This window comes from Pan troglodytes, chromosome 10 (assembly GCF_028858775.2).
Source record: "Pan troglodytes isolate AG18354 chromosome 10, NHGRI_mPanTro3-v2.0_pri, whole genome shotgun sequence".
Lineage (NCBI taxonomy): Eukaryota > Metazoa > Chordata > Mammalia > Primates > Hominidae > Pan > Pan troglodytes.
Genome location: NC_072408.2, coordinates 63,862,009 through 63,876,006, shown reverse-complemented (window position 1 = coordinate 63,876,006; position 13,998 = coordinate 63,862,009). Strand labels below are relative to the sequence as shown.

The window sequence follows — 13,998 nt, the reverse complement described above, 5'->3', positions numbered from 1 at the left end:
GTCCCTGTGGCTTTACGTACACCTGAAAGTGGCAGGGACAGGTCAGCAGAGACCCTGATCCTACCATTAGGTTCTGAATGGGAAAAGGAACTACAGAAGCATCTCCACCAAAGCTCTTCTTCCCAAAGTTTACTTCTGTATTGTTTAGGCCTTGGAGGTGAAGGATCAAATTGTCCAGACAGTTAAATTATTTTCTTCAGGTGGCTGAGGCAGGAGGATAGCTTGAGTCCAGGAAGTCGAGGCTGCCATGAGCTATGATTGCACCACTGCCCTCCAGCCTGGGAGACAGAGCAAGACTCTTTCTCTAAAAAAAGAGGAAAAAAAAAAAAAGGAACAAGATTGTGTCCTTCGCAGGGACATGGATGGAGTTGGAAGCTGTTATCCTCAGCAAACTAACACAGGAACAGAAAACCAAACACCGTATATTCTCGATTATAAGTGAGAGCTGTATGATGAGAACACATGGACACATGGGGGAAACAACACACTGGGGCCTGTCGGGGGGTGGGAGGAGGGAGAGCATCAGGGAGAATAGCTAATGGATGCTGGGCTTCATACCTAGGTGATGGGATGATCTGTGTAGGAAAGCAACATGGCACACATTTACCTATGTAACAAACCTGCACATCCTGCACATGTACCCTAGAACTTTAAAGTCGAAAAAAAAGAGGCCGGGCGTGGCTGTTCAGACCTGTAATCCTAGCACTTTGGGAGGCCAAGGAGGGCAGATCACTTGAGGTCAGGAGTTTGAGACCAGCCTGGCCAGCATGGTGAAACCCCATCTCTATTAAAAGCACAAAAATTAGCCAGGCATGGTGGCAGGCGCCTGTAATCCCAGCTACTCAGGAGGCTGAGGTAGGAGAATTGTTTGAACCTGGGAGGTGGAGGCTGCAGTGAGCCAAGATCGTGCCACTGCACTCCAGCCTGGGCAACAGAGCGAAATTCCGTCTCAAAATCAAAAACACATACCATCACACCAGAGATTAGGGCTTCAACAGAGAAATTTTGAAGGAACACAATTCAGTCCATAGCAAGTAGTACAGTGGTTTTTTAAAATTTTTATTTTTAATTCACATGTAATAATTGTACATATTTATAGGGTACAATGTGATGTTTTGATACATGTATATATTGTGTAATGACAAAATCAGGGTAACTAGTACACTCACCACCTCAAAGATTAATTTTTTTTGTGGTAGGAACATACAAAATCCTCTCCTCTAGCTATTTTGAGATATACAATACCTTATTGTTGGCTACAGCCACCCTACTGTGCAATGGGATGCGAGAATTTATTCTTCCTTGTTAATTTTAACTTTAAAAGTTTATTTTTGGCCGGGCACGGTGGCTCACGCCTGTAATCCCAGCACTTTGGGAGGCCAAGGCAGGTGGATCACCTGAGGTCAGGAGTTCGAGAACAGCCTGGCCAACATGGTGAAACTCCGTCTCTATTAAAAATACAAAAAAATTAGTCAGGCATGGTGGCAGGCACCTGTAATCCCAGCTACTTGGGAGGCTGAGGCATGAGAATTGCTTGAACCTGGGCGGCAGAGTTTGGCAGTGAGCCGAGATCACACCACTGCACTGCAGCCTTTGCGACAGAGCAAGACTCTGTCTCAATAAAAAGAAAAAAAAAGTTTATTTTTGTTGTAACATTCTTTTATTATTTCTAGAGGCATGTAACAATGTGCTATGTAACAATTCAAGACTGTGGCCCAGATGAAATAATGATAGCAGCACATATCTGGAACTTCTTTGGTCACATGAATGCATAATAAATATATGAAGTGGAAACTCAGTTCTACGTAGTATGACTACAGCAGACTAAAGACAATAACCAGGCCGGGTGTGGTGGCTCACACCTGTAATCCCAGCACTTCAGCACTTTAGGAGGCCAAGACCAGCAGATTCCTTGAGCTCAGGAGTTCCAGACCAGCCTGGGCAACATGGCAAAACCCCATCTCTACAAAAAATACAAAAATTAGCTAGGCATGCTGATGTGCGCCTATAATGCCAGTTACTTTGGAGGCTGAGGTGGGAGGGAGGTGGAGACCATAGGGAGCAGAGATCGCGCCACTACACTCCAGCTTGGGTGACAGAGTGAGACCATGTCTCAAAAAAAAAAAAATGCAATGACCACCAAAAACTACTCTCTGCAGTAACATGGCAATGAAAATAGATGCCATTGTTATGTACTTTAACTTCTACTATGATTATTTGACATGAGATTCCTTTCCTTTGCTTTCCTTTTTCCTTTTCCTTTCTTTTCCTTTCTTTTTTTGGAGACAGGATGGGTCTCACTCTGTTGCCCAGGCTGGAGTGCGATGGTGCAATCTTAGCTCACTGCAACCTCTGCTTCCCTGGCTCAAATGATCCTCTTGCCTCAGCCTCCCAAGTAGCTGGGACTACAGGTGCCCACTACCATGTTCAGTGATTTTTTTTTTCCTGCAGTTTTTGTAGATAGGGTTTCATAATGTTCCCCATGCTGGAGATTTCTTTCTTTTTTTGAAAAACAAAAAACAAAAAAACAAAGTCTTGCTGTCGCCTAGGCTGGAGTGCAACGGCACAATCTTGGCTCACTTCAACCTCTGCCTCCCAGGTTCAAGCGATTCTCCTGCCTCAGCCTCCCGAGTAGCTGGGATTACAGGCTTCGTGCCACCACGCCTGGCTGATTTTTGTATTTTTAGTAGAGATGGGGCTTCACCACGTTGGCCAGGCTGGTCTCAAACTCCTAACCTCAGGTGATCCACCCGCCTCGGCCTCCCAAAGTGCTGGGATTACAGGTATGAGCCACCATGCCCAGCCTTTTAAATTTATTTTAAAAATAAACATATTTCTTACAGTTCTGGAGGTTTGAAAGTCCACAGTTGTTGGGCTGCATCTGGTGAGGGCCTTCTTACCGCAGCATAACATGACAGAGAGCATGACAGGGCAAGAGGCCATTTTCTTGTCTGAGAGTTTGATTTAGTCTAGAATCTGACCCCATCTTGACATAAACACCACTGGCTCAGATAAATATTAAGTGCAACAGTTTACCTAATTTAATTATTTATTTGTATTCTTTTATTTTTATTTTATTTATTGAGAGGGGTTTTGTCATGTTGCCCATGCTGGTCTTGAACTCCTGGACTCAAGCGATCCTCTCACTTTGGCCTCCCAAAGTGCTGCCATCATAGGCTTGAACTACCGCGTCCAGCTAGTTTATCTAATTTAAAGACATCAAAATCTAAAGTCAGATTCTTACTTAGATTTGGTGTTTCAGACTTCAAAGAGATGAGATGTCACCAGATAAAAACTACTAGGTGGTAACCAGGCGTGGTGGCTCACGCCGTAATCCCAGCACTTTGGGAGGCTGAGGCGGGCGGATCACGAGGTCAGGAGTTCAAGACCAGCCTGGCCAACATGGTGAAACCCCATCTGTACTAAAAATACAAAAAAAAAATAGCTGGGCATGGTGGCAGGCACCTGTAATCCCAGCTACTCGGGAGGCTGAGGCAGGAGAATCATTTGAACCCAGGAGGTAGAGATTGTAGTCAGACGAGATCTCACCATTGCAACCCAGCCTGGGCGACAGGGTGAGACTCTATCTCAAAAAAAAAACAAAAAAACAACCAGGTGGCTCATGCCTGTAATCCCAGCACTTCAGGAGGCCAAGGTGGACCGATTGCTTGAGCTCGGAAGTTCAAGATCAGCCTGGGCTACATAGTGAAACCCTGTCTCTAAAACAAACAAACAAAAAACAAACAAACAAAGCTTAGCTGGGCGTGATGGCGCATGCCTTTAGCCCCAGCTACTCAAGAGGCTGAGGAGGGAGGATCACTTGAGCCTGGGAGGCAGAGGCTGCAGTGAGCTATGATCGTGCCACTGTACCCCAGCCTGGGTGAGAGAGTCCCTACCTCAAAAAAATAAAACCAAAAAACTACTGGGGCCACGTCAGAACTGAAAGAGTCCCGCAGGCCTTCAAAGAAAGGAGAAGTGAGAGTCAATTAACCTCAAGATTACATTTAAAAGCATTTTCCTCTTTAGTATAGCGGTGTGTTAAAAAAAAAAAAAAGCATTTATACGAGGTATGTTAGTGAAACAGCAAAAACCTAATTATATCCTAAATAACTGGCACGCTCTAGGTTACAAATAGCAGTTTGTAAAAGACCCATTGAATGAACACATTAAACAGCAGGTTACTTATTCCTTCTCAAACCGCACTAAAAAATTCCTCTCGCATGTGTAGGTCCCAGAGCCAGACAGTTATGAGATGATGGTGCCCCCTGGTGGCCAGTGTGGGGAGCCACCCGGCCAGGCGTGCTTCCTGGCTTTGTGCCAGCCATGCCTTTATTCTTTGGTTGGTTGGTTGGTTGGTTGGTTGGTTGGTTGGTTAGTTGGTTGGTTGGTTGGCTGGTTGAGACAGAGTCTTGCTCTGTTGCCCAGGCTGGAGTGCAGTGGCGATTTCGGCTCACTGCAACCTCCGTCTCCCAGGTTCAAGCAATTCTCCTACCTCAGCCTCTGGAGTAGGTAGGACTACAGGCGCCCACCACCAAGCCCGGCTAATTTTTGTATTTTTGGTAGAGACGAGGTTTCACCATATTGGCCAGGCTGGTCTTGAACTCCAGACTTCAAGTGATTCACCCGCCTCAGCCTCCCAAAGTGCTGGGATAACAGGCATGGGCCACCGTGCCCGGCCAGATCATGCCTTTACTTTTGCACATATGCACAGTATTTCTGAAAATCAAGTGAAAAAGTTGGATTTATATACTCTATGTGAGTTTACATGTTATGGGGATTTCCATTTCCAGAGAATTAAAATGGATAATCAAATTTTTAATTTCATTTCACAATTTTCAAATATTTCTTTCCTTCCCTCCCTCCTTCCTCTTTCTTTCTTTTTTCTTTCTCTTTCTTTCTTTCTTCTCTTCCTTTTTTTTTCTTAGAGTCTCACTCTGTCGCCCCAGCTGGAGCTCAGTGGTGCAATCTCGGCTCACTGCAACCTCTGCCTCCCAGGTTCAAGTGATTCTCCTGCCTCAGCCTCCTGAATAGCTGGGACTACAGGCCTGCGCCACCATGCCCAGCTAATTTTTGTATTTTTAGTAGAGACGGGGTTTCACTATGTTGGCCAGGCTGGTCTTGAACTTCTGACCTCAGGTGATCCACCCATCTCAGCCTCCCAGAGTGCTAGGATTACAGGCGTGAGCCACTGTGCCGGGGCAGTAGGCCTTTCTTGACTGCAGATTTTCTAATACATGAAAACAGCCACCAATTGCAAAAAATATATTAATTTTCGACAGGTACAAAAGGCACTTTGTGAATATCAATATGCAGTTGGGTACACTTATCCGGAATTAAACCTGTCTCTCCTGGAGCTACACGCCACAGGCATCTCACACAGGGACCGCTGTTCTGGAATACTCCTGTGAGCCAATAAAGGATCAACAGCTTCTCTTCAGGCCAGGCGCAGTGGCTCACACCTGTAATCCCAGCACTTTGGGAGGCCGAAGGGGGCGGATCACCTGAGGTTAGGAATTAGAGACCAGCCTGGCCAACATGGTGAAACCCCGTCTCTGCTAAAAATACAAAAATTAGCCAGGTGTGGTGGCGGGCGCCTGTAATCCCAGCTACTCAGGAGGCGGAGGCAGGAGAATCACTTGAACCTGGGAGGCGGAGGTTGCAGTGAGCTGAGATCGCACCACGGCACTCCAGCCTAGGAAACAGGAGTGAGACTCCATCTTAAAAAAAAAAAAGCTTCTTTTCAAGAAAAAGCCATCCAGTGAATGGGTACCACTCACAAAATGAAGTTACTGCTTTTTTTGTTTTTTGTTTTTTGAGACGGAGTCTCGCTCTGTCGCCGAGGCTGGAGTGCAGCAGCGCAATCTCAGCTCACTGCAAGCTCCGCCTCCCGGGTTCACGCCATTCTCCTGCCTCAGTCTCCCGAGTAGCTGGGACTACAGGCGCCGCCACCACACCCGGCTAATTTTTTTTTTTTTTTATTTTTTATTTTTTTTTATTTTTAGTAGAGACGGGGTTTCACCATGTTAGCCAGGATGGTCTCGATCTGCTGACCTCGTGATCTGCCCGTCTCGGCCTCCCAAAGTGCTGGGATTACAGGCGTGAGCCACCACGCCCAGCCTTAATATTAAGCTTGTTTTGCTATAGAGTTGAAACTAATTTGTTTGCAGATTGGGCACAAACTCTCTCCCCCTGCAAAACCAAATTGTTCGATAAGCCATGAGTTACCTCTTTCATCGACCTCAGGCTTATTTTGGCATATTCAATAGGCTGATTTAAGCCTTTGGAGCCACTTCTATAAGTAGTCTGTAAGAAATACGCACCTTAGCTGGGCGCGGTGGCGCATGCCTGTAATCCCAGCACTTTGAGAGGCTGAGGCAGGCGGATCATGAGGCCAGGCGTTTGAGACCAGCCTTACCAACATGGGGAAACCCCGTCTCTACTAAAAATACAAAAATTGGCCGGGCGTGATGGCATGTGCCTGTAATCCCAGCTACTCGGCATGCTGAGGCAGGAGAATCACTTGAACCCGGGAAGTGGAATTTGAAGTGAGCCAAGATCACGCGCCACTGCACCCCAGTCTGGGGGACAGAGACAGACTCCGTCTCCAAAACAAACAAACAAACAAACAAACAACAAAAAAAGAAATGAGTATCTTCCTTCTCCAATGCACCAAAGGGACACCAGTCACTATTCCTTTTCTTTCTACACTGAAGCTAAGAAATGCCTTTTTCAGTTAATCCACAAACAAATGATTAACATCCCTACTTTTTTTTTTTTTTTGAGATGGAGTTTCGCTCTTGTTGCCCAGGCTGGAGTACAGTGGTGTGATCTCGGCTCACTGCAACCTCTGCCTCCCCGGTTCAAGTGATTCTCCTGCCTCAGCCTCCTGACTAGCTGGGATTACAGGCATGTGCCACCACGCCTGGGTAATTTTGTATTTTTAGTAGAGACGGGGTTTCTCCATGTTGGTCCGGCTTGTCTCAAACTCCCGACCTCAGGTGTTCCACCTGCCTCAGCCTCCCAATAACATCCCTACTTTAGGCTACACCATATATAATGAGTTTAGTTGGTTAATGGCTACCCAAATTCAAGTAGTAAGCAAAGTACCTTTATGCCTTGAGAGGCATGAAAACAGCAGCCTCCAGGCTGAAATATATAACATGGTTGGCTGCCACCCAACCAACGCAATCAAACCCTCCCCTTAACTGATCAGATATGGATAGGACAGCAAAATACATCTCTAAGATTGGGTGCCCATTCCTCTCCTTGGGGATGGTTATGGGCATGTGAGTCTCACAGTTGACCATATCCACCTTACAGTTGGACTGGACAATACACTTGGGACTGTCCTTATCTCCCAGGTGTCCTTACACATCTAGATCCCCTCCCCACCAACTGGGAAACAGTGACGGCCCGTCATAGACAGAAAAAGTGGGCTTCTTGGTGATTTTATTATATGGCTGTCTTCTCTCCTCAAGCAGTGGCTATAGATGTTGAATTACAAGTAGAAGCCCTGGCAAAACAGACAGCTGCAGCTTTTATTTATTTATTTTTGAGAGGGAGTCTCGCTCTGTCACCCAGGTTGAAAAGCAGTGGTGCCATCTCGGCTCACTGCAAACTCCACCTCCCAGGTTAGCCTTAGCCTCCTGAGTCGCTGGAACAACAAGCGTGCGCCACCACACCTAGCCAATTTTTGTTTTTTTAGTAGAGACAGGTTTTCACCATGTTGGCCAGGCTGGTCTCTAACTCCTGAACTCAAGTGATCCACCTGCCTCAACCTCCCAAAGTGCTGGGATTATAGGTGTGAGCCACCAGGCCCGGCCCACTGTAGCTTTTAATAATACTCATCAGGGCCAGTATCGGTGGCTCACGCCTGTAATCCCAGCACTTTGGGAGGCTGAGGCGGGCGGATCACGAGGTCAGGAGATCGAGACCATCCTGGCTAACATGGTGAAACCCCGTCTCTACCAAAAATACAAAAAATTAGCCAGGTGTGGTGGCGGGCGCCTGTAGTCCCAGCTACTCGGGAGGCTGAGGCAGGAGAATGGTGTGAACCTGGGAGGCAGAGCTTGCAGTGAGCTGAGACCACACCACTGCACTCCAGCCTGGGGAACAGAGCGAGACTCCGTCTCAAAAAAAAAAAAAAAAAAAAAAAATACTTACCAGGCTATCACCCTTCTGACAGAAGAGACTTACCAAATAAGACAAATGGCTCTACAAAACTGTATGGCTTTAGACATTTTAACTGCAGCCCAAGGGGGAATTTTTGCCCTGATCAAAACTGAATGTTGTATTTATATTCCTGAGTATTCCCATAATGTATCCCAGGCTATGAGTTCCTTGGAAACTCACATTACAGCATTAATTCTCTGTCTCAAGGCCCCATAATGGCCTGGTTTGTTAGCTATCCAGTACTTGGAAAGCATTTCTTTTCAGCATGCTTGGTATTGTAATACTCTAAGTTGCTGTGCTTTTTACTTCTGTTGCACTTGTGTAGGGTTGCAAGATAAAATAGCTCAGCAACTTCTTTGCCCATCTATTTACTCATTTCATATTTTACCTTTATAGGAACTATCGGGACATTGCTCAAGCAAGGAACCACCTGGCTCCCTGAGGAGGCTCACTGCATGCTTTCGTGAAAGGACCCTGTCCCAGCAATCGATGTCCACTATCAGCAGGAAGAAGTTACAGAAGAATGACCTTCACCCTCCTCTCCTCTTAAAATTAAGGGCTCTCTTAGCTGGGCATAGTGGCGCATGCTTGTAATCCCAGATACTTGGGAGGCTGAGGCACGAGAATCGCTTGAGCCCAGGAAGCAGAGGCTGCAGTGAGCCAAGATCGCGCCACCACACTCTAGCCTGGGTGGCAGAGCGAGACCCTGTCTCAAAAAACCAAAACAAAACAAAAAGATTAAGGGTTCCCTCAAAAGTAGTGGGGGTAATGTTAGGGAACCAGGAGCCTAGGAGGGCCAGAGTAGCACCATTTTAAGTTCAGCTCCATCTTGAGAAATAGTAAAGCCCATTCTCTGCTGGTCACGACCCACAGTCATGGGCTGTTTACAGTGGAAGAAACAGCCTAAAGATACCTACAAGGACACACTCCTACTACAGCCAAGAGTCCAGATGTCCAATACCCATAACAATCTCTGTTTTCAAGATAATAATAGTTTTGCTTTGATGTATCCACACACTAGAATGTCAAGGCCAGTTTTCTTTAAATCAGTAGTCATACATTCTGTCATGCTGTCTGCTCACCTGCACGTGGACAAAGCTTAGCTTAGCCTTTATATAGACAAGATCTCTAGAGAAGAAAAACAAAAAACAAAGTCGAGGCGTTCCTCCTCTTGCTTTCTGAGGATGCCCTACTCTAATAGTGTAGTTTCTAATAATGTTGCTTCTTTCACTGCACTCTGTGACTCATTTTGAAGTCCCTCCTGCTCGAGATCCAAGAACGTTCTCTCGGGGTCTGGATAGAGATCCCTTTTCCGGTAACACGATCATTGAAGATATAGAGGTCCCGGACTGCTGGGAATATTTTATATTTCCTTTTGAAGACTCTCCATCCTGCCCTTATTTCTTAAAGCTGAGTTAATTCCATTGCACATAATTTATTTCTCCCTCCTGTATACATATCTTCCTTTTGTCCTCTTCTGTCGCTTTTAATACCGTGTGGAGGTGCAAAACCCCTTCTAGTAATGGCTGGGGAAAAAAAGTCATGTAAGTCCCAGGGTGAAATAAGACTTTCTAAAAAAAATACTTGAGTCTCAACCTCTAAAACCTTTCAAGTACCCCGATATTTCATCTTGTCACAAATTTTTATATTCCTCTTCATCCTGTTAAAATCTACCCTGTTTTTCTTAAATTACCAACTTTCAAGGTAAATAAAACGCTGCTGGTTCTCTTTTTATCAGTGTGCCATTTAATTTTCGGTTATTACAATAGAATGGTCTTAAATTTGTCTTTAAACTGAAAACATGCAACTCTCAAGTGATAACACGGCTTAGAGAACCTTTTGTTTGAGAGCCTGGAAACTAAGTGTCTCCATTACAATGTTTCCGACTCCCAAAATAACCAAGAGATGAGGTATCCTTGTGCCACGTTTATAAAACTCTTGGTTGTTACGTCTCATGCAGAGACACAATATTTGTTGATAGTTTAAATAATAATTATTATTAATATTAATAGAACATTTTCTATGTTCCAGGCCTTCCTTTAAGAAGTTTATAGGCATTGACTCATTTAATCCTCACCACAACCTATGAAGTAGGTACTTCTTGTTCTCTCATTTTTCAATTTTATTTTGTTTTGTACTTTTAGTAGAGATGGGGTGTCGCCATGTTGCCCAGGCTGGTCTCGAACTCTTGAGCTCAAGCAATACACCCACCTCGGCCTCCCAAAGTGCTGGGATTACAGGTGTGAGCCACCGTGCCCGGCCTTGTTCTCTCATCTTATAGACAAATTCACTGAAGCACAGAGAGGTTACGGCACTTAATCAAGCTCACAGAGCTAGTAAGTGGTGGAACAGATTGACTTTAGAGCCACTCTGTTCTGCCCTTTAACAGAATTCATTCTGTAACATATGGATTATTTTGAGTCTCATTAGGCATATTTTGAAACTACTCAGATTCATATTAAAACTCCATGAAGGTAGGACCGAAGTCTTATTCATTTTTGTTTCTCCCACAAATTCCTTTTTTTTTTTTTTTTCTGAGATGGAGTCTCACTCTGTTGCCCAGGCTGGAGTGCAGTGGCGTGATCTCAGCTCACTGCAACCTCTGCCTCCCGGGTTCAAGCAATTCTCCTGCCTCAGCCTCCTGAGTAGCTGGGACTACAGGCGCACACCACCACACAGGGCTAATTTTTGTTTTTCGTTTTTGTTTATTTGAGACAGACTCTTGTTCTGTCACCCAGGCTGGAGTGCAGTGGTGCGATCTCAGCTCACTGTAAACTCTGCCTCCTGGGTTCAAGCGATTCTCCTGCCTCAGCCTCCCGTGTAGCTGGGATTACAGGGGCATGACACCACGCCCAGCTAATTTTTGTATTTTTAGTAGAGACAGGGTTTCACCATTTTGGCCAGCCTGGTCTTGAACTGCTGACCTCAGGTGATCCATCCACCTCGGCCTCCCAAAGTGCTGGGATTATAAGCGTGAGCCACCGCACCTGGACAATTTTTATATTTTTTCTAGTAGAGACGGAGTTTCATCATGTTGGCCAGGCTGGTTTCGAACTCCTGACCTCAAGTGATCCGCCTGCGTCGGCCTCCCAAAGTGCTGAGATTACAGGCATGAGACACCGCACCTGGCCCCCTAGCAGGTTCTTGATAGTTGTTGACAATGGAGCTAGCTGGGGATTCTTTCCTCCGATGGTCATTATGCATTATAGACAAGGTTTCTGTGTTCTCAATATGCCCCCAAGGAACATGCTTTAGCAAACGTGAAAAATGCCAGAGCCATACTTTTTTTTTTTTTTTTTGAGACAGGGTCTCCCTCTGTCACCCAGCCTGGAGTGCAGTGGCATGATCACAGCTCACTGCACATTCATCTGCACAAGCCCAAGTGAGCCTCACACCTCAGCCCCCCAAGTAGCTGGGATTACAGGTGCACTCCACCACACCTGGCTAATTTTTGTATTTTTTTGTAGAGTTGGGGTTTCGCTATGTTGCCCAGGCTAGCCTCAAACTCCTGGGCTCAAGCAATCCTCCCGCCTCGGCTTCCCAAACTGCTGAGATTATAGGCGTGCACCACCATGCCCAGCCCAGAGCCATACATGTTGGTTTAACCAAAAGAGCTGAAGGGTGGCTTGGAGCACTGGCATAAATGATGTCCCTTTAGCTGTCAGGGCTGACCGGGAGGGAAACAACCCTGCAACCCGTAATGGTCCTTGGCTTGATCAAAGAGCACCTTGTACTTGAGGTACCCTCTTTGTCCTGGTCCCATCCACTCACCAGCAGCCTTCACACATCTGTCCTAAAACCTTAGACTTTACCTATCTGTTGCTGCACATACAGCAGTGCCAGGGGACACTGTCGACCATGCCCGGTTAATTTTTTGTATTTTTAGTAGAGATGGGGTTTCATCATGTTGGCCAGGCTGTTCTCAAACTCCTGACCTCAGGTGATCCACCTCCTTCAGCCTCCCAAAGTGTTCGGATTACAGGCGTGAGACACCACGCCCAGCCTCAAATGTTCATCTCTTTCAGAAATACCCTCAGAGGAACACCCAGAGGAATGTTTGACTAACTGTCTGAACACATTGCAACCCAGTCAAGCTGACACATAGAATTAACCCTCACAGAACCAATAAAGAAGTGGAAGAAAGTGCTTCTTTTGCTACAGGATGAGGTGGGAGCAGGGATTGTGAGAGGCCCCCCTGGCCACCATCTCCAGTGTATTGGGTTCAGCTCATTTCCTCCCCAGCACTGCTACTAATGTTCAAGGCATTATTTGTTGAAGCCAGGTGCCGTCTAAGCAGGCTGTTGAGGGAGAGCAATTTTTTTTTTTGAGACAGGATCTCTTTCTGTTGCCCAGGCTGGAGTGCAGTGACATGATCTTGGCTCACCGCAGCCTCGACCTCCCAAGTAGCTGGAACCACAAGTGATCCTCAGGTAATCAGGTGATTCTTTCACCTCAGCCTCTTGAGTAGCTGGGACCACAAGTGTGTGCCACCACACCTGGCTAATTTTCTTTCTTTTTAATAGAGATAGGGTCACCCTATGTGGCCCAGGCTGGTCTCAAACTCCTGGGCTCAAGTGATCCTCTTGCCTTAGGATCCCGAAGTGCTGGACTACAGGCGTGAGCCACTGTGGCTGGCCTTTTTTTTTTTTTTTTTTTTTTAAGAAGAGCAATTTTGGTAACTAGAGACTGCTGGGAAAGAGAATGTGGGCGATCAGAGAGTGCAAGGGACATAGTAGGAAGTCTTTAGAACTTGGATGGGAGTCCAAGTTCTGCCACTTCCAGGCCTTTGTGCATTCAGCCAGTTACTTAAGCTGTTTGGCCTCAGTGTCCATATATTGCATTAACACTGGGAATAACAATTTTTACGTTACAAGATTGTTAAGGGAATTAAATGAGATCATGTGAATAAAGAGCCTGCCATAGAGTTGCACTCAATAAACACTATTTTACTTCCCCCTGAATTCCCTACCTGTACTTTTGGCACATGAAAAAATAATTAGGTAGAAATAGGCTGGAGTCCAGCATGGGAAGACAAACTAATCTTTCCTGGACTACATTTTTACATGGATAAAAATTTTTGCCACTGCAACTCTAAGCAGCACTCAGTATCTTTGAGATATTAGTGATATTTTTCTCTGATGTTCTTTTAGCTCCTGGGGTCACTGTGGGCTAAGAGAGGTGGAGATAGGCTTTGTGCAATGCTGCCTTGTCCCCCTGCTCAGAGGCAGATGTGACTCAATAGGAAGAATCCTAGAGGCCTTCAGATGCTGTAGAGAAGATTCATGTTTGATGAGAGAGAGCCTGGATGACATGAAAGTTGTTGTTTTTTTCCAGAGAAAAGGAAAGAGACATAACATTCCCCCTACCCGCCCAAGCATCAGCTTCCTCTTCTGAACTGGTTGCTGTGGAGATTAAAAACTTTGTACACAGCACATTGCACACAGGCGATACGCGGTTGTTAGAATCTCATTACCATTGACAATGGCTAATTATAGATGTGAACATCTAAATGTGTCTGAAGGGGACAGAGAAGTTTGGTGAGGATAACTTACAATCTTTCCATCTTTTGTTTTGTTTTGTTTTGTTGTGTTTTAGAGAGGGTCTTGCAATGTTGCCCAGGCTGGAGTGCAGTGGCATGATCTTGGCTCACTGCAGCCTCCACCTCCCGGGTTCAAATAATTTTCAAATCTCCGCCTCCAAAGTAGCTGGGATTACAGGCACATGACACCACGCCCAGCTCATTTTTGTATTTTTAGTAGAGATGGGGTTTCACCATGTTGGCCAGGCTGGTCTTGACCTCCTGATGTCACGTGGTCTGCCCACCCT

The 13,998-nt window shown here is 45.8% G+C and overlaps 1 long non-coding RNA gene across 1 annotated transcript in view; it reads left to right on the top strand.

Annotated features, from left to right (window-relative positions):
- LOC107967545 (uncharacterized) overlaps nucleotides 1–9,906 on the top strand; it is a 47,446-nt gene extending 37,540 nt beyond the window's left edge. Inside the window, exon 3 of the long non-coding RNA XR_010148328.1 lies at nucleotides 8,569–9,906. This is a non-coding gene — a long non-coding RNA (uncharacterized LOC107967545). The remainder of the gene's footprint in view (nucleotides 1–8,568) is intronic.
- The last annotated feature ends 4,092 nt before the right edge of the window (nucleotides 9,907–13,998 follow it).